The 18,790-nt window shown below is 46.6% G+C and overlaps 1 long non-coding RNA gene and 1 pseudogene across 1 annotated transcript; one reads left to right on the plus strand and one right to left on the minus strand.

The window, feature by feature from the left end:
• Positions 1 to 17,229, minus strand: part of LOC115113794 (bifunctional epoxide hydrolase 2-like) — a 34,024-nt pseudogene extending 16,795 nt beyond the window's left edge.
• LOC135574374 (uncharacterized) lies at positions 7,657 to 11,413 on the plus strand. The gene is made up of 2 exons (XR_010465428.1): positions 7,657 to 10,060; positions 10,290 to 11,413. It is a non-coding gene; the product is annotated as an uncharacterized LOC135574374 (long non-coding RNA).
• Positions 17,230 to 18,790: the final 1,561 nt, after the last annotated feature.

Below are 18,790 nucleotides of genomic sequence, written 5' to 3' on the forward strand. Positions count from 1 at the left end.
AGCAGGGAGATGGAGAAACCAGGCTTTAAACTGATCAACTAACAGCAGAGAGATGGAGAAACCAGGCTTTAAACTGATCAACTAACAGCGGGGGATGGAAAACCAGGCTTTAAACTGATCAACTAACAGCAGAGAGATGGAGAAACCAGGCTTTAAACTGATCAACTAACAGCAGAGAGATGGAGAAACCAGGCTTTAAACTGATCAACTAACAGCAGAGAGATGGAGAAACCAGGCTTTAAACTGATCAACTAACAGCAGAGAGATGGAGAAACCAGGCTTTAAACTGATCAACTAACAGCAGAGAGATGGAGAAACCAGGCTTTAAACTGATCAACTAACAGCAGGGAGATGGAGAAACCAGGCTTTAAACTGATCAACTAACAGCAGGGATGGAGAAACCAGGCTTTAAACTGATCAACTAACAGCAGAGAGATGGAGAAACCAGGCTTTAAACTGATCAACTAACAGCAGAGAGATGGAGAAACCAGGCTTTAAACTGATCAACTAACAGCAGAGAGATGGAGAAACCAGGCTTTAAACTGATCAACTAACAGCAGAGAGATGGAGAAACCAGGCTTTAAACTGATCAACTAACAGCAGGAGATGGAGAAACCAGGCTTTAAACTGATCAACTAACAGCAGGGAGATGGAGAAACCAGGCTTTAAACTGATCAACTAACAGCAGAGAGATGGAGAAACCAGGCTTTAAACTGATCAACTAACAGCAGAGAGATGGAGAAACCAGGCTTTAAACTGATCAACTAACAGCAGAGAGATGGAGAAACCAGGCTTTAAACTGATCAACTAACAGCAGAGAGATGGAGAAACCAGGCTTTAAACTGATCAACTAACAGCAGAGAGATGGAGAAACCAGGCTTTAAACTGTTCAACTAACAGCAGAGAGATGGAGAAACCAGGCTTTAAACTGATCAACTAACAGCAGACTAAACTTAAAACTGTAAAACCATGTAACGAGACATTGTCAGTAAACCCTGTACGTGTCGACAGTCACATAACTGTACTTCTCTAGCGTGAGAAAGGAAAGATAGAGGGTATAAATAAGGAAGGAAGGTGCCACACACAACACTTCTCATAAAGATGGTTAGGTGAATGTTGTGGTCATTCCAGATCCTACTCCAGCCAGCTCACTCTAGCCAGGTCACTCCAGCCAGGTCACTCCACACCCTACTCCAGCCAGGTCACTCCAGATCCTACTCCAGCCAGGTCACTCCAGACTCTACTCCAGCCAGGTCACTCCAGACCCTACTCCAGCCAGGTCACTCCAGACCCTACTCCAGCCAGGTCACTCCAGACCCTACTCCAGCCAGGTCACTCCAGACCCTACTCCAGCCAGGTCACTCCAGACCCTACTCCAGCCAGGTCACTCCAGACCCTACTCCAGCCAGGTCACTCCAGACCCTACTCCAGCCAGGTCACTCCAGACCCTACTCCAGCCAGGTCACTCCAGACCCTACTCCAGCCAGGTCACTCTAGCCAGGTCACTCCAGCCAGGTCACTCCAGACCCTACTCCAGCCAGGTCACTCCAGACCCTACTCCAGCCAGGTCACTCCAGCCAGGTCACTCCATATCCTACTCCAGCCAGGTCACTCCAGACCCTACTCCAGCCAGGTCACTCCAGATCCTACTCCAGCCAGGTCACTCCAAACTCTACTCTAGCCAGGTCACTCCAGCCAGGTCACTCCAAACTCTACTCTAGCCAGGTCACTCCAGACTCTACTCTAGCCAGGTCACTCCAGCCAGGTCACTCCAAACTCTACTCTAGCCAGGTCACTCCAAACTCTACTCTAGCCAGGTCACTCCAGACTCTACTCTAGCCAGGTCACTCCAGACAGGTCACTCCAGACCCTACTCTAGCCAGGTCACTCCAGACCCTACTCTAGCCAGGTCACTCCAGACCCTACTCTAGCCAGGTCACTCCAGCCAGGTCACTCCAGACCGTACTCCAGATCCAAGGTGATATGTGTTGTTCATCCAGGTCCCCAGTACGTCAGGAGATGCCTCTAAAACCGGCCACTAGGGGCAACAGTGAGTGCTATTACCATCAAGTAAGGTGTTGTGGACGGCGGGGGGGGGCGTAAAGCCTCAAGCTCCGGCTCCGAGGGTCCCGTGTTCAATCCCAGTGCCAGGCACTCATTATATAATGTTTAGATTCAACCCTATCCCTTACCTTAACCCTTAGGAATTAATGCCCAAATGTAACCGTCGTAATTCAATTCACTATAGACATATAGACAATGTTCACACACACACTAACCTGGTGGAGCTGTAGACTCTCCATAGCCCTTCATGTCCAGAGATAAGACTCTGAACCCTGCATCAGCTAGAGCTGGAATCTGAGAGAGAGAGAGAGGTGTGTGAGTGAGTAGTAATGTGTGTGTGTGTGTGTGTGTATGTGTGTGTGTGTGTGTGTGTACCTGGTATCTCCATGAGTACCAACTCTCAGGGAAGCCATGACACAGCATAACTGGAGGCCCCGTCCCCATCTCCACATAGTGCAGCTTTACTTTGGGCTAGAGACAGAGAGAGACAGAGAGAGACAGAGAGAGACAGAGAGAGACAGGGAGTGACAGAGAGAGAGGCAGAGAGAGAGAGAGACAGAGAGAACGAGAGAGAGAACGAGAGAGACAGAGACAGAGAGAGACAGGGAGTGAGAGAGAGAGAGAGAGACAGAGAGAGAGAGAGACAGAGAACGAGACAGAGAGACCGAGAGAGACAGAGACAGACAGAGAGACAGAGAGAACGAGACAGAGACAGAGAGAACGAGACAGAGAGACAGAGAGAACGAGAAAGAGAGAACGAGACAGAGAGAACGAGACAGAGCGAGAGAGACAGAGAAAGAAAGACAGAGACGGAGAGAAACAGAGAGAGAGGTGAGTGAGATCTTCAATAAAGTAATACCATTGTGTAATCACGTATATGCTTTCTGCTACATAAAGCATTGTGGTGTTACCTTGATGGTGATATATCCATGAGACACCTCCTCTGGGTTGCAAGAGGCTGGGTAGCTTTCCCCTGTTACGACCTGGAACACACACACACACACACACACACACACACACACACACACACACACACACACCTCCTCCATAACAAAACCAACATTGAATAATAGGCTACTCGATTGATTCCCAGAGGAAATGTAAATTATAGGCATAAACAGAGATATCATCTATCTGCTAATCAGCCCTCAGAACGGAGATTCCTGAAATCACCATAACATTTGAAATACACGACTTACACAAGTATTTTTTTAAAGGGTTTGGAATCCTGCAGCTGGCTAATGTATCAGGGAAGTCAGCGATGACACGTTTACTTTAAGTCTGAAAAATAACCATCACATTCTCACAGACATTGTGAAGGACAAGAAAAGTTGCATATCATTGTGTTACCTGTACTCCAGTGAAGGTCTCTACTTGTTTCAGAGCTTCCGGCAGGTCCTTCACCAGAACAGCTGTCATCCCTACTGCCTCTGCTGCTCCCACCCCCTCCTCGTCATCACCCAACCACAGAGCCTGAAAAACAGACTGACAGGTCAGCTGTCCACTCACAACACCTGGAACACAGATGAGAGACCAGGGCCGGCTCCAGGCATTAGCGACATAAGCGACATTTCATAGGGCGCCAGGCCACTAGGGGGCCCCTGAAACTCCCCTCCAAAAAATGAGTTGTTTTTTTGTTTTAGAATTGAGAGTTAGAAGTTCGAAATTTGGTTGTGCATCAACTATTTTTTTATCCTGTTGTGTCAGTCACTGACAGTAACTCAATTAGCCATGTCAGCTAACAGGTTTTAGATTAGCAAGTTAGCCAATCTAAAAACTTTTGTTAATCAATTAATACGGACCGGGCATGTGCCCTGACCTCCAGGGGGCGCCCATTGATTTTGTTCATCACCCTCACTCAGATATAATTAAAATGACATATGGGTGGCTTTATGTGCTTGGGAATTCATAAGTCCGACATGATTGTGTTCACGTGCTTTTGAAGTCAAAACAATTATTCAACCAATACGATTTTAGTTAGCTTGATTTTTATTTAACAAGGCAAGTCAGTTTAGAACCAATTGTTATTTACAAAGATGGCCTACTCCGGCCAAACCTGGACGACACTGGGCCAATTGTGCGCCGCCCTGTGGGACTACCAATCACAGCCGGATGTGATACAGCCTGGATTCGAACCAGGGACTGTAGTAACGCATCTTGCACTGAGTTGCAGTGCCTTAGACCGCTGCGCCACTCACTGCAACTCAGTGCAAGATGCGTTACTACAGTCCCTGGTTCGAATCCAGGCTGTATCACATCCGGCTGTGATTGGTAGTCCCACAGGGCGGCGCACAATTGGCCCAGTGTCGTCCAGGTTGCTACTATTGCTAGCTTGCTTAACATTAACATAAAGGTCAAACTAGCTACATTCTCCATATTGATAAAGTTGTAATTGTCAATCTTTTGGTTGAAAATGTTCAAGGTCAGTGGTGAAACGTCACCCAGAATTCAGAGTTGTAACAACAATGGAGATTAGGAGCTGCCAATAACTCTGACAGCACGAGAACGCGGCATCGGTCTCGGCAAAATGTGTAGAATCACAGGAAATGTGTTAGTTATAATGAGAGAAGGAAGTATGAGAACTATCGCCAATGTCTGACCACACTGTAAATGGACCTGCCTCCATCAACCCGCCTTTGACTGGGCTTGAGCTAAGGTCGTCTATCTCGCAACACAGGTGGCCACCCGCTTGACAACGTACAAACACACAGGTGACCACCCGCTTGACAACGTACAAACACACAGGTGACCACCCGCTTGACAACGTACAAACACACAGGTGACCACCCGCTTGACAACGTACAAACACACAGGTGACCACCCGCTTGACAACGTACAAACAAACAGGTGGCCACCCGCTTGACAACGTACAAACACACAGGTGACCACCCGCTTGACAACGTACAAACACACAGGTGACCACCCGCTTGACAACGTACAAACACACAGGTGGCCACCCGCTTGACAACGTACAAACACACAGGTGACCACCCGCTTGACAACGTACAAACACAGGTGACCACCCGCTAGACAATGTACAAACCAGTTGAGCTATAGAAAAGGATTTGAATTCGATAGCACCATTGGCAACATCTGTGGAGTTACAACACATTCTGAACTCTGTTACACAGAGAACTTCCTGTTGTTAATTACACAATAGCTGAGAGCAACTCTACACAGGGAGGTCAGATAAGGATTTCTCGTGGCATGTGTAAACGTTGTAAACTGATATGTATAAGCAGAGGTTTTAGGAATGTAACAACTTCTTCATGGGAGGTAGAAGCTGTGACTCCCAAGACATTGATTTAAAAAATATTTATATTTCCCCTTTATTTAACCAGGTAAGCTAGTTGAGAACAAGTTCTCATTTACAACTGCGACCTGGTCAAGATAAAGCAAAGCAGTTCGACACATACAACAACACAGAGTTACACATGGAGTAAAACAAACATACAGTCAATAATACAGTATAAACAAGTCTATATACAATGTGAGCAAATTAGATGAGGTAAGGGAGGTAAAGGCAAAAAAAAGGCCATGGTGGCAAAGTAAATACAATATAGCAAGTAAAACACTGGAATGGTAGATTTGCAATGGAAGAATGTGCAAAGTAGAAATAAAAATAATGGGGTGCAAAGGAGCAAAATAAAAAAATAAATACACTAGGGGGAGAGGTAGTTGTTTGGGCTAAATTATAGGTGGGCTATGTACAGCTGCAGTAATCTGTGAGTTGCTCTGACAGTTGGTGTTTCAGAGATTTCTGTAGTTCGTTCCAGTCATTAGCAGCAGAGAACTGGAAGGAGAGGAGGCCAAAGGAAGAATTGGCTTTGGGGGTGACCAGTGAGACATACCTGCTGGAGTGCGTGCTACAGGTGGGTGATGCTATGGTGACCAGGGGGGACTTTACCTAGCAGGGTCTTGTAGATGACCTGGAGCCAGTGGGTTTGGCGACGAGTATGAAGCGAGGGCCAGCCAACGAGAGCGTACAGGTCGCAGTGGTGGGTAGTAGATGGGGCTTTGGTGACAAAACGGATGGCACTGTGATAGACTGCATCCAATTTGTTGAGTAGGGTATTGGAGGCTATTTTGTAAATGACATCGCCAAAGTCGAGGATTGGTAGGATGGTCAGTTTTACGAGGGTATGTTTGGCAGCATGAGTGAAGGATGCTTTGTTGCAAAATAGGAAGCCAATTCTAGATTTAATTCTGGATTGGAGATGTTTGATGTGAGTCTGGAAGGAGAGTTTACAGTCCAATCAGACACCTAGGTATTTGTAGTTGTCCACATATTCTAAGTCAGAACCGTCCAGAGTAGTGATGCTGGACAGGCGGGCAGGTGCAGGCAGTGATCGGTTGAAGAACATGCATTTAGTTTTACTTGTATTTAAGAACAATTGGAGGTCATGGAAGGAGAGTTGTATGGCATTGAAGCTCGTTTGGAGGGTTGTTAACACTGTGTCCAAAGAAGGGCCAGAAGTATACAGAATGGTGTCGTCTGCGTAGAGGTGGATCAGAGACTCACCAGCAGCAAGAGCGACATCATTGATGTATACAGAGAAGAGAGTCGGTCCAAGAATTGAACCCTGTGGCACCCCCATAGAGACTGCCAGAGGCCCAGACAACAGGCCCTCCGATTTGACACACTGAACTCTATCAGAGAAGTAGTTGGTGAACCAGGCGAGGCAATCATTTGAGAAACCAAGGCTATCGAGTCTGCCGATGAGGATGTGGTGATTGACAGAGTCGAAAGCCTTGGCCAGGTCAATGAATATGGCTGCACAGTAGTTTCTTATCGATGGCGGTTAAGATATCGTTTAGGACCTTGAGCGTGGCTGGCTGATATCAGGATGTCGTTGCAAATAGGATCAAATGTTATTGATGCCATTTTAATTTGACTCTTAATAAAAGTTATCATACGTGCTGAGATCAGCAGAACAGCCTTTACAGACATACAGGTCACCTCTACCTCTCTGGGAGAACTGCTGTTAGGCCTTGGTGTGTCTGTGTGTATGCACGCAGTGTGTGTGTGTGTGTGTGTGTGTGTGTGTGTGTGTGTGTGTGTGTGTAAGGACATGCCAGTGTGTGTGTGCGCTGTGGTGTGTGTGTATGCGTGCAGTGTGTGTGTGTGTGTATACCTGTTTCGGAGGCACTCCCAGCTGTGTGAGAGCGAAGGTGAACAGGTCGGTCTCTGGGACCCTGAGGCCTGTACGACAGGACTGTAGCACCACATCAAAATGGCCGCCCAGCAGAGAGAGGAGCCGGCCAGAGCTATCTCCACTCCCACTGTCATCCACCCACTGGTTGGCCAACACGCCTGTCAATAACCCTGATAGACAACACAAGGAAGCGGGACATGGCATGTGACCTTAGACTGTACTCTGTGTCAGGTGTGTGTGTGTGTGTGTGTGTGTGTGTGTGTGTGTGTGTGTGTGTGTTACCTTGTCTGCGGAGCGTAGCTACGGTCTCAGAATGTGTTTGTTGACGGTGGTTGAGTCTCTGAGTTCCTCCAACAGGCTCTTAACAGAGAACCCAGCAGGAAGACTGACCTTCTGATCTGATGCTGCACTCACACACTCTGCATCAAGCTCTGGGATCATCTACACAGTGGTAGACACACACACACACACACACAATGACTTGTTGTCACATGTCATGTAAGGTGATGCAAGAATTTCCATGGAAGGCCTATTTCAATAGAGGGAACACATTTCAATAGAGGGAACACATTTCAATAGAAGGCCCATTTACATGGATTATAATATACATACACTAAACTATTTCTGCTGTGTCATGTTTGTACCAGTTCCAGGGGTCATTGAGGAACCAATGTTTGAGGTGGCATGTAGCCTAGTGGTTAGAGCGTTGGGTCTGTAACTGAACGATTGCTAGGTCAAATCCCAGAGCTGACAAGATTACAAATCTGTCGTTCTTCCCCTGAACAAGGCAGTTAACCCACTCTTCCTAGGCTGTCATTGTAAATAAGAATTTGTTCTTAACTGACTTGCCTAGTTAAATAAAATCAAGATCTTGAACTTTTAGAGTTAACAGCTTGGCAACGGAGTTCTGACCATGTTGGTCGTTTGAATGTGACGTTATTTGTCTGTGTAGGCTGCCTGTGTAAAAGGAAATGTATGCTTGATCTGTAAATGTGGTTGGATACGTCATATGGATGGTGTGATGCAATTACGGAACCTCCAGAGTCATGCTGAGGCCAAACTGAACTCCATACTGCCTCACCGATCGCCTCAACTTTTGTAACAATGTGGAGGGCTCCTTATAGCTCTGCATTGACATGATTGGTTGATGGTAGGTGAGGGCGGGAGGTTCTGTATCAACACAAACTTACTTCCTGAACAAGGTCCTTGACAACAGCTCTGCGCTGCTCTGGGAAGCGCAGGAAGTACCTGACTTCTACAGAGGCCGAATCACCGTAAATGCTGCACGCCACCAATGCAGATGGTCGGACTTTAACGGCCTTTAACCTCTCTTGGGTAGGGGGCAGTATTTTCACGTCCGGATGAAAAACGTGTCCAAAGTAAACTGCCTGTTACTCAGGCCCAGAAGCTAAGATATGCATATAATGAGTAGATCTGGATAGAAAACACTCTAAAGTTTCTAAAACTGTTACAATTATGTCTGTGGGTATAACAGAACTGATATGGCAGGCGAAACCCTGAGGACAAACCACCCCCCCCCAAAAAAAATATTTTCAGCCTACCACTGTTTTCAATGGCTGTCACATTTATAATAAGGTGAAATCCTCCCAGAGTGCAGTTCCTAGGGCTTCCACTAGATGTCAACAGTCTTTAGAAATAGTTTCATCCTGGTTTTTGGAAAAATGAGCCAGAAATTGTAGCTTTTCTAGGTGGCTCCCTGTTTGGCTGTAGTGTTTCTAAGCGTGTGGAAGAGAGCGCATTCTTTGGTATTTTTCTCCGGTAAAGACAATAACGATTCTCCGTCTTCAATTTTATTGTTTATTTGCGTATTAGGATACCTAAGGTTTGATTATAAACGTTGTTTGACTTGTTTGGAGAAGTAACGTTTGGGATTCATTTTGTATGCATTTGGATGGAGGGAATTATCGAACAAAAGGTCCATTTGTGATGTATCTGGGACCTTTTGGAGTGCCAACAGAAGAAGATCAAAGGTAAGGCATATATTATATCACTATTTCTGACTTTCGTGGCGCACCTGCCTGGTTGAAATATGTTTTTCATGCTTTTGTACGCGGGGAGCTGTCCTCAGATAATTGCATGGTGTGCTTTCGCTGTAAAGCCTTTTTGAAATCTGACACAGCGGCTGGATTAACAAGAAGTTAAGCTTTATTTTGCCGTATTACACTTGCGATGTTATGAAAGTGAAATATTTATAATTCTGTAGTTTGAATTTCGCGCTCTGCAATTTCACCGGATGTTGGCCAGGTGGGACGCTACCGTCCCACCTGCCCATAAGAAGTTAACTCACCTGAGAGAGTGTGAGTTTGCCCCGCTCTGCGCGTTCCATGGCGCTGTGCTTGTCAATCACCACCTTCTTCAGAAAACCGCTAAAACAGAACAGAACCATTTAACCATACAATTACACACCACACATATTACATACACCACACTACTGTATTGCGGCTTTGACTTATCAGTGGTTAAGTTGAATATTACATTTTACAATCGAAGGTATCAACGTATACAACGTCTCATACCACATACACAATCTATCTGTCTGGAAGTTTAGGGCCATTTCAGATGGATTTTTATTTCTTTTTAATACTCCACATTCTCTTCCATTCAGTCCATGTAAAAGGAGGCTACTGGTGGCGTAGGGTAGTAGGGGTCAACTAGCCCCCTGGAGTAACTGCCCCTCCCCCTGCAATTCACCTAAAGACCACAAGATGTCACCAAATTATTTCCCCAACACTTTTCCCTGGCTGTCACTGTTCTTGCTGAACAAAAGAGTTCCTCTGTCATCACAACTTTTGGAGATATTTCAACCAAACGATTTTGTGGTAAGTTGATCTCCTTGTTGCAATTTTTTTTTAAAGTTGTAGATATAGTCTAACAATGAAGATATATACAGCTCTTGAAAACATTTAGAGACAACTGCAAAATTATCAGTTTCTCTGGTTTTACTATGTTTGGGTAAAATGAACATTTTTGTTTTATTCTATAAACTACTGACAACATTTCTCCCAAATTCCAAATAAACATGTTGTCATTTAGAGCATTTATTTGCAGAAAATGACAACTGGTCACACTCAACGTCAACAAAACTAAGGAGATGATTGTGGACTTAAGGAAACAGCAGAGGGAACACCCCCTATCCACATCGATGGAACAGTAGTGGAGAGGGTAGCAAGTTTTAAGTTCCTCGGCATACACATCACAGACAAACTGAATTGTTCCACCCACACAGACAGCATCGTGAAGAAGGCGCAGCAGCGCCTCTTCAACCTCAGGAGGCTGAAGAAATTTGGCTTGTCACCAAAAGCACTCACAAACTTCTACAGATGCACAATCGAGAGCATCCTGGCGGGCTGTATCATCGCCTGGTACGGCAACTGCTCCGCCCACAACCGTAAGGCTCTCCAGAGGGTAGTGAGGTCTGCACAACGCATCACCGGGGGCAAACTACCTGCCCTCCAGGACACCTACACCACCCGATGTTACAGGAAGGCCATAAAGATCTTCAAGGACAACAACCATCCGAGCCACTGCCTGTTCACCCCGCTATCATCCAGAAGGCGAGGTCAGTACAGGTGCATCAAAGCTGGGACAGAGAGACTGAAAAACAGCTTCTATCTCAAGGCCATCAGACTGTTTAAACAGCCACCACTAACATTGAGTGGCTGCTGCCAACACACTGACTCAACTCCAGCCACTTTAATAATGGGAATTGATGGGAAATTATGTAAAATATATCACTAGCCACTTTAAACAATGCTACCTAATATAATGTTTACATACCCTACATTATTCATCTCATATGTATATGTATATACTGTACTCTATATCATCTACTGCATCTTTATGTAATACATGTATCACTAGCCACTTTAACTATGCCACTTTGTTTACATACTCATCTCATTTGTATATACTGTACTCGATACCATCTACTGCATCTTGCCTATGCCGTTCTGTACCATCACTCATTCATATATCTTTATGTAAATATTCTTTATCCCCTTACACTTGTGTCTATAAGGTAGTAGTTTTGGAATTGTTAGTTAGATTACTTGTTGGTTATTACTGCATTGTCGGAACTAGAAGCACAAGCATTTCGCTACACTCGCATTAACATCTGCTAACCATGTGTATGTGACAAATAAAATTGGATTTGATTTGAAATAACAAAAATATGCAGTGTTGTCAGACCTTGAATAATGCAGAGAAAATAAGTTGATATTTATTTTTAAACACTGCTAATGTTTTAACTTAGGAAGAGATCAAAATCAATATTTGGTGGAATAACCACGATTTTTAATCACAGCTTTCCTGCGTCTTGGCCTGCTCTACGCCAGTCTTTCACATATGATCCTGCTCTACGCCAGTCTTTCACATATGATCCTGCTCTACGCCAGTCTTTCACATATGATCCTGCGTCTTGGCCTGCTCTCCGCCAGTCTTTCACATATGATCCTGCGTCTTGGCCTGCTCTACGCCAGTCTTTCACATATGATCCTGCTCTACGCCAGTCTTTCACATATGATCCTGCTCTACGCCAGTCTTTCACATATGATCCTGCTCTACGCCAGTCTTTCACATATGATCCTGCGTCTTGGCCTGCTCTCCGCCAGTCTTTCACATATGATCCTGCGTCTTGGCCTGCTCTCCGCCAGTCTTTCACATATGATCCTGCGTCTTGGCCTGCTCTACGCCAGTCTTTCACATATGATCCTGCGTCTTGGCCTGCTCTACGCCAGTCTTTCACATATGATCCTGCGTCTTGGCCTGCTCTACGCCAGTCTTTCACATATGATCCTGCGTCTTGGCCTGCTCTCCGCCAGTCTTTCACATATGATCCTGCGTCTTGGCCTGCTCTACGCCAGTCTTTCACATATGATCCTGCTCTACGCCAGTCTTTCACATATGATCCTGCGTCTTGGCCTGCTCTCCGCCAGTCTTTCACATATGATCCTGCGTCTTGGCCTGCTCTCGCCAGTCTTTCACATATGATCCTGCGTCTTGGCCTGCTCTCCGCCAGTCTTTCACATATGATCCTGCGTCTTGGCCTGCTCTACGCCAGTCTTTCACATATGATCCTGCGTCTTGGCATGCTCTCGCCATCTTTCACATATGATCCTGCGTCTTGGCCTGCTCTACGCCAGTCTTTCACATATGATCCTGCGTCTTGGCCTGCTCTCGCCAGTCTTTCACATATGATCCTGCGTCTTGGCCTGCTCTACGCCAGTCTTTCACATATGATCCTGCGTCTTGGCCTGCTCTACGCCAGTCTTTCACATATGATCCTGCGTCTTGGCCTGCTCTCCGCCAGTCTTTCACATATGATCCTGCGTCTTGGCCTGCTCTCCGCCAGTCTTTCACATATGATCCTGCGTCTTGGCCTGCTCTACGCCAGTCTTTCACATATGATCCTGCGTCTTGGCCTGCTCTACGCCAGTCTTTCACATATGATCCTGCGTCTTGGCCTGCTCTCCGCCAGTCTTTCACATATGATCCTGCGTCTTGGCCTGCTCTCCGCCAGTCTTTCACATATGATCCTGCGTCTTGGCCTGCTCTCGCCAGTCTTTCACATATGATCCTGCGTCTTGGCCTGCTCTACGCCAGTCTTTCACATATGATCCTGCGTCTTGGCCTGCTCTCCGCCAGTCTTTCACATATGATCCTGCGTCTTGGCCTGCTCTCGCTTTCACATATGATCCTTCTTGGCCTGCTCTACGCCAGTCTTTCACATATGATCCTGCGTCTTGGCCTGCTCTCGCCAGTCTTTCACATATGATCCTGCGTCTTGGCCTGCTCTCGCCAGTCTTTCACATATGATCCTGCGTCTTGGCCTGCTCTCGCCAGTCTTTCACATATGATCCTGCGTCTTGGCCTGCTCTCCGCCAGATCTTTCTTTCACATATGATCCTGCGTCTTGGCCTGCTCTCCGCCAGTCTTTCACATATGATCCTGCGTCTTGGCCTGCTCTACGCCAGTCTTTCACATATGATCCTGCGTCTTGGCCTGCTCTACGCCAGTCTTTCACATATGATCCTGCGTCTTGGCCTGCTCTACGCCAGTCTTTCACATATGATCCTGCGTCTTGGCCTGCTCTACGCCAGTCTTTCACATATGATCCTGCGTCTTGGCCTGCTCTCGCCAGTCTTTCACATATGATCCTGCGTCTTGGCCTGCTCTGCTCTTTCACATATGATCCTGCGTCTTGGCCTGCTCTCTTGGCGCCAGTCTTTCACATATGATCCTGCGTCTTGGCCTGCTCTCCGCCAGTCTTTCACATATGATCCTGCGTCTTGGCCTGCTCTCCGCCAGTCTTTCACATATGATCCTGCGTCTTGGCCTGCTCTCCGCCAGTCTTTCACATATGATCCTGCGTCTTGGCCTGCTCTCCAGTCTTTCACATATGATCCTTTCGTCTTGGCCTGCTCTCCGCCAGTCTTTCACATATGATCCTGCGTCTTGGCATGCTCTCCGCCAGTCTTTCACATATGATCCTGCGTCTGCCTGCTCTCCGCCAGTCTTTCACATATGATCCTGCGTCTTGGCATGCTCTACGCCAGTCTTTCACATATGATCCTGCGTCTTGGCCTGCTCTACGCCAGTCTTTCACATATGATCCTGCGTCTTGGCCTGCTCTACGCCAGTCTTTCACATATGATCCTGCGTCTTGGCCTGCTCTACGCCAGTCTTTCACATATGATCCTGCGTCTTGGCATGCTCTACCTGCCTTGGCAGTCTTTCACATATGATCCTGCGTCTTGGCATGCTCTACGCCAGTCTTTCACATATGATCCTGCGTCTTGGCCTGCTCTACGCCAGTCTTTCACATATGATCCTGCGTCTTGGCATGCTCTACGCCAGTCTTTCACATATGATCCTGCGTCTTGGCATGCTCTACGCCAGTCTTTCACATATGATCCTGCGTCTTGGCCTGCTCTCGCCAGTCTTTCACATATGATCCTGCGTCTTGGCCTGCTCTCGCCAGTCTTTCACATATGATCCTGCGTCTTGGCCTGCTCTACGCCAGTCTTTCACATATGATCCTGCGTCTTGGCCTGCTCTACGCCAGTCTTTCACATATGATCCTGCGTCTTGGCATGCTCTACGCCAGTCTTTCACATATGATCCTGCGTCTTGGCCTGCTCTCCGCCAGTCTTTCACATATGATCCTGCGTCTTGGCCTGCTCTCCGCCAGTCTTTCACATATGATCCTGCGTCTTGGCCTGCTCTCCGCCAGTCTTTCACATATGATCCTGCGTCTTGGCATGCTCTACGCCAGTCTTTCACATATGATCCTGCGTCTTGGCATGCTCTCCGCCAGTCTTTCACATATGATCCTGCGTCTTGGCATGCTCTACGCCAGTCTTTCACATATGATCCTGCGTCTTGGCCTGCTCTACGCCAGTCTTTCACATATGATCCTGCGTCTTGGCATGCTCTCCGCCAGTCTTTCACATATGATCCTGCGTCTTGGCCTGCTCTCCGCCAGTCTTTCACATATGATCCTGCGTCTTGGCCTGCTCTACGCCAGTCTTTCACATATGATCCTGCGTCTTGGCCTGCTCTACGCCAGTCTTTCACATATGATCCTGCGTCTTGGCCTGCTCTACGCCAGTCTTTCACATATGATCCTGCGTCTTGGCATGCTCTCCGCCAGTCTTTCACATATGATCCTGCGTCTTGGCCTGCTCTCCGCCAGTCTTTCACATATGATCCTGCGTCTTGGCCTGCTCTCCTCCAGTCTTTCACATATGATCCTGCGTCTTGGCCTGTTCTACGCCAGTCTTTCACATATGATCCTGCGTCTTGGCATGCTCTACGCCAGTCTTTCACATATGATCCTGCGTCTTGGCATGCTCTACGCCAGTCTTTCACATATGATCCTGCGTCTTGGCATGCTCTACGCCAGTCTTTCACATATGATCCTGCGTCTTGGCCTGCTCTCCGCCAGTCTTTCACATATGATCCTGCGTCTTGGCCTGCTCTCCGCCTGTCTTTCACATATGATCCTGCGTCTTGGCCTGCTCTCCGCCAGTCTTTCACATATGATCCTGCGTCTTGGCATGCTCTACGCCAGTCTTTCACATATGATCCTGCGTCTTGGCATGCTCTCCGCCAGTCTTTCACATATGATCCTGCGTCTTGGCATGCTCTACGCCAGTCTTTCACATATAATCCTGCGTCTTGGCCTGCTCTACGCCAGTCTTTCACATATGATCCTGCGTCTTGGCATGCTCTCCGCCAGTCTTTCACATATGATCCTGCGTCTTGGCATGCTCTCCGCCAGTCTTTCAAATATGATCATGCGTCTTGGCATGCTCTCCGCCAGTCTTTCACATATGATCCTGCGTCTTGGCCTGCTCTCCGCCAGTCTTTCACATATGATCCTGCGTCTTGGCCTGCTCTCCGCCAGTCTTTCACATATGATCCTGCGTCTTGGCCTGCTCTACGCCAGTCTTTCACATATGATCCTGCGTCTTGGCATGCTCTACGCCAGTCTTTCACATATGATCCTGCATCTTGGCCTGCTCTACGCCAGTCTTTCACATATGATCCTGCGTCTTGGCCTGCTCTACGCCAGTCTTTCACATATGATCCTGCGTCTTGGCCTGCTCTCCGCCAGTCTTTCACATATGATCCTGCGTCTTGGCCTGCTCTCCGCCAGTCTTTCACATATGATCCTGCGTCTTGGCCTGCTCTACGCCAGTCTTTCACATATGATCCTGCGTCTTGGCCTGCTCTACGCCAGTCTTTCACATATGATCCTGCGTCTTGGCCTGCTCTCCGCCAGTCTTTCACATATGATCCTGCGTCTTGGCCTGCTCTACGCCAGTCTTTCACATATGATCCTGCGTCTTGGCCTGCTCTACGCCAGTCTTTCACATATGATCCTGCGTCTTGGCCTGCTCTCCGCCAGTCTTTCACATATGATCCTGCGTCTTGGCCTGCTCTCCGCCAGTCTTTCACATATGATCCTGCGTCTTGGCCTGCTCTCCGCCAGTCTTTCACATATGATCCTGCGTCTTGGCCTGCTCTCCGCCAGTCTTTCACATATGATCCTGCGTCTTGGCCTGCTCTCCGCCAGTCTTTCACATATGATCCTGCGTCTTGGCATGCTCTACGCCAGTCTTTCACATATGATTGTAGGGGGCAAGTTAGGGGGGTTACCCCTTGTCTCTACCCATTGGGGGGGGCGAGTTGAATCAACACGTCATAAGAAAAAGGTAAATAATGTTATGCCGTTGAATCAACGTGGAAAACTGTTTGGATTTCCAAAAAGTAATCAATATTAAGAGTTGTCTTTTCTTCACCCAATTTAGCCTAAATCCAATGACGTGATGTTTGGGGGCGGCCTGTATCCTAGTGGTTAGGGCGTTGGGCCAGTAACCGAAAGGTTGCTAGATCGAATCCCTATGCTGACAAGGTTGAATTATTTAATCCTGCCCCTGAACAAGGCAGTTAACCCACTGTGCATAGGCCGTCATTGAAAATAAGAATGTGTTACCCGGACTTGCCTGGTGAAATATCAAATTTATTGGTCACATACACATGGTGGGCAAATAGTATTGCGAGTGTAGCAATATACCAATGCTAGTTCCGACAGTGCAGGAATATCTAACAATTCTATGGTCAAACTGTAACTTCAGTAACAAAATCACCGTTAAGTTGTTGTGTAGCCAAATGTTTATTATTCCGAACATGCGCATAACTAACTGATGTTTCAGTGTCCGTCAGTACGCGCTGAACAATGCATGAGATTCAGTTTGCAGTATATCTCACCGCTGAAAAAAGATTTGATTCCTACCTGGGGAGTTTGAGGGTTTCTTCGAATTTGAGGAAAACTTCTGCAGGTCTGGGAGAAACAACGACCCCCCACAGGTTGAACAAAACCGCCTTCTTGGTCGCCATTTCATCGATCTCTCTGTCCGGGGGAGTCTCTACTGAGGACAGGGGAGGTGGGTGACTAAGTGAAACTCTGACCTACTGAAAACAATTTATGTAATAGTTGACAACTCCTCCCCTAAATGAGTCGATGCGTTCTAGGTCGTCATTAATGTACTCGTGCCGCTGCGCACATGATAAAGTGCCACTGTAAATAAATTGGGTTAAATTCCTGCATAAAATGGGTAATACGCCACCTCCTGTCAGATTGGTGTGTTTACGTTGTATAATGCACTCACTGGTAAAATTATGGAATTCTGGGTAATCCACAGCAAATCTATGGAGAATTGTTGTGGGAGTGCTGCTAATATTGAGGACTGAACAAACATCTATACTGTGTCCCATGATTGCAGCGTTGGTAACAAACACACTATCCTCCCACTAATCATTTGTGTGCTGACTCACTGACTTGTGGGACAGGAAGGAACGGTCACACTACTGTGTTTGTGGGTCCTGAGATAGACGTTGTGATCTCATATGTATATACTGTACTCTACACCATCTACTGCATCTTGCCATCTTTATGTAATACATGTATCACTAGCCACTTTAAACAATGCCACTTTATATAATGTTTACATACCCTACATTACTCATCTCATATGTATATGTATATACTGTACTCTACACCATCTACTGCATCTTGCCATCTTTATGTAATACATGTATCACTAGCCACTTTAAACTATGCCACTTATGTTTATATACCCTACATTACTCATCTCATATGTATATACTGTACTCTATACCATCTACTGCATCTTGCCTATGCCGTTCTGTACCATCACTCATTCATATATCTTTATGTACATATTCTTTATCCCTTTACACTTGTGTGTATAAGGTAGTGTGGTGGAAAATTGTCTTACAAATATAACACTTACAAGAACTTGTGAATTCAATAAAGGCTTTTAATACAAACATATCAGAAGCCGAGCTGGTCCGCGGAACCACCACAGACCCTGAGCTCTGGCTCTGTTCCTATACACATACAACATATGAGTCCATCCCACATGCAAATGAAGTTCCTTCCCTCAGTTCATCTGCCACCATTATCTTTCAGTCTTAAGCGTCCTGCTTGTTTACGCCCATATCTGCTTTCAGATAAGTTATAATGGTGGCAGGACCCCTTCATGTCCTAACAATAAAATATGTTCATCTATCCTATGGGCCTATGTCTTTGGTCTTCGTACTTATGTTTAGCTTGGTGTGCTTCTTTGGTATGTCTGTCCTTATTAGGACTAGTAGACTATGTGTCCCTCTAACATGAGTGTGTTCAAGTTCCTATGTACTTACGGGTCGCCTTCTCCTCCTGTGGTCTAATGTACACCTGTCCTTGCTCTATAGCAGTATATCTGTCCCTATATGTGCCATTTACTCCCACAGTAGTAGTAGTGGAATTGTTAGGTTAGATTACTCGTTGGTTATTACTGCATTGTTGGAACGAGAAGCACAAGCATTTCTCTACACTCGCATTAACATCTGCTAACCGTGTGTATGTGACAAATAACATTTGATTTGATTTATGATTTGAGATCTGACGATCAGCGCAGCGCGACTGTTGCTGTAAAACGCTCTTGAAGGCAACCGGTTAAAAGATCAAATGCTTTTTT

The sequence above is a fragment of the Oncorhynchus nerka genome, linkage group LG12 (assembly GCF_034236695.1).
Source record: "Oncorhynchus nerka isolate Pitt River linkage group LG12, Oner_Uvic_2.0, whole genome shotgun sequence".
Lineage (NCBI taxonomy): Eukaryota > Metazoa > Chordata > Actinopteri > Salmoniformes > Salmonidae > Oncorhynchus > Oncorhynchus nerka.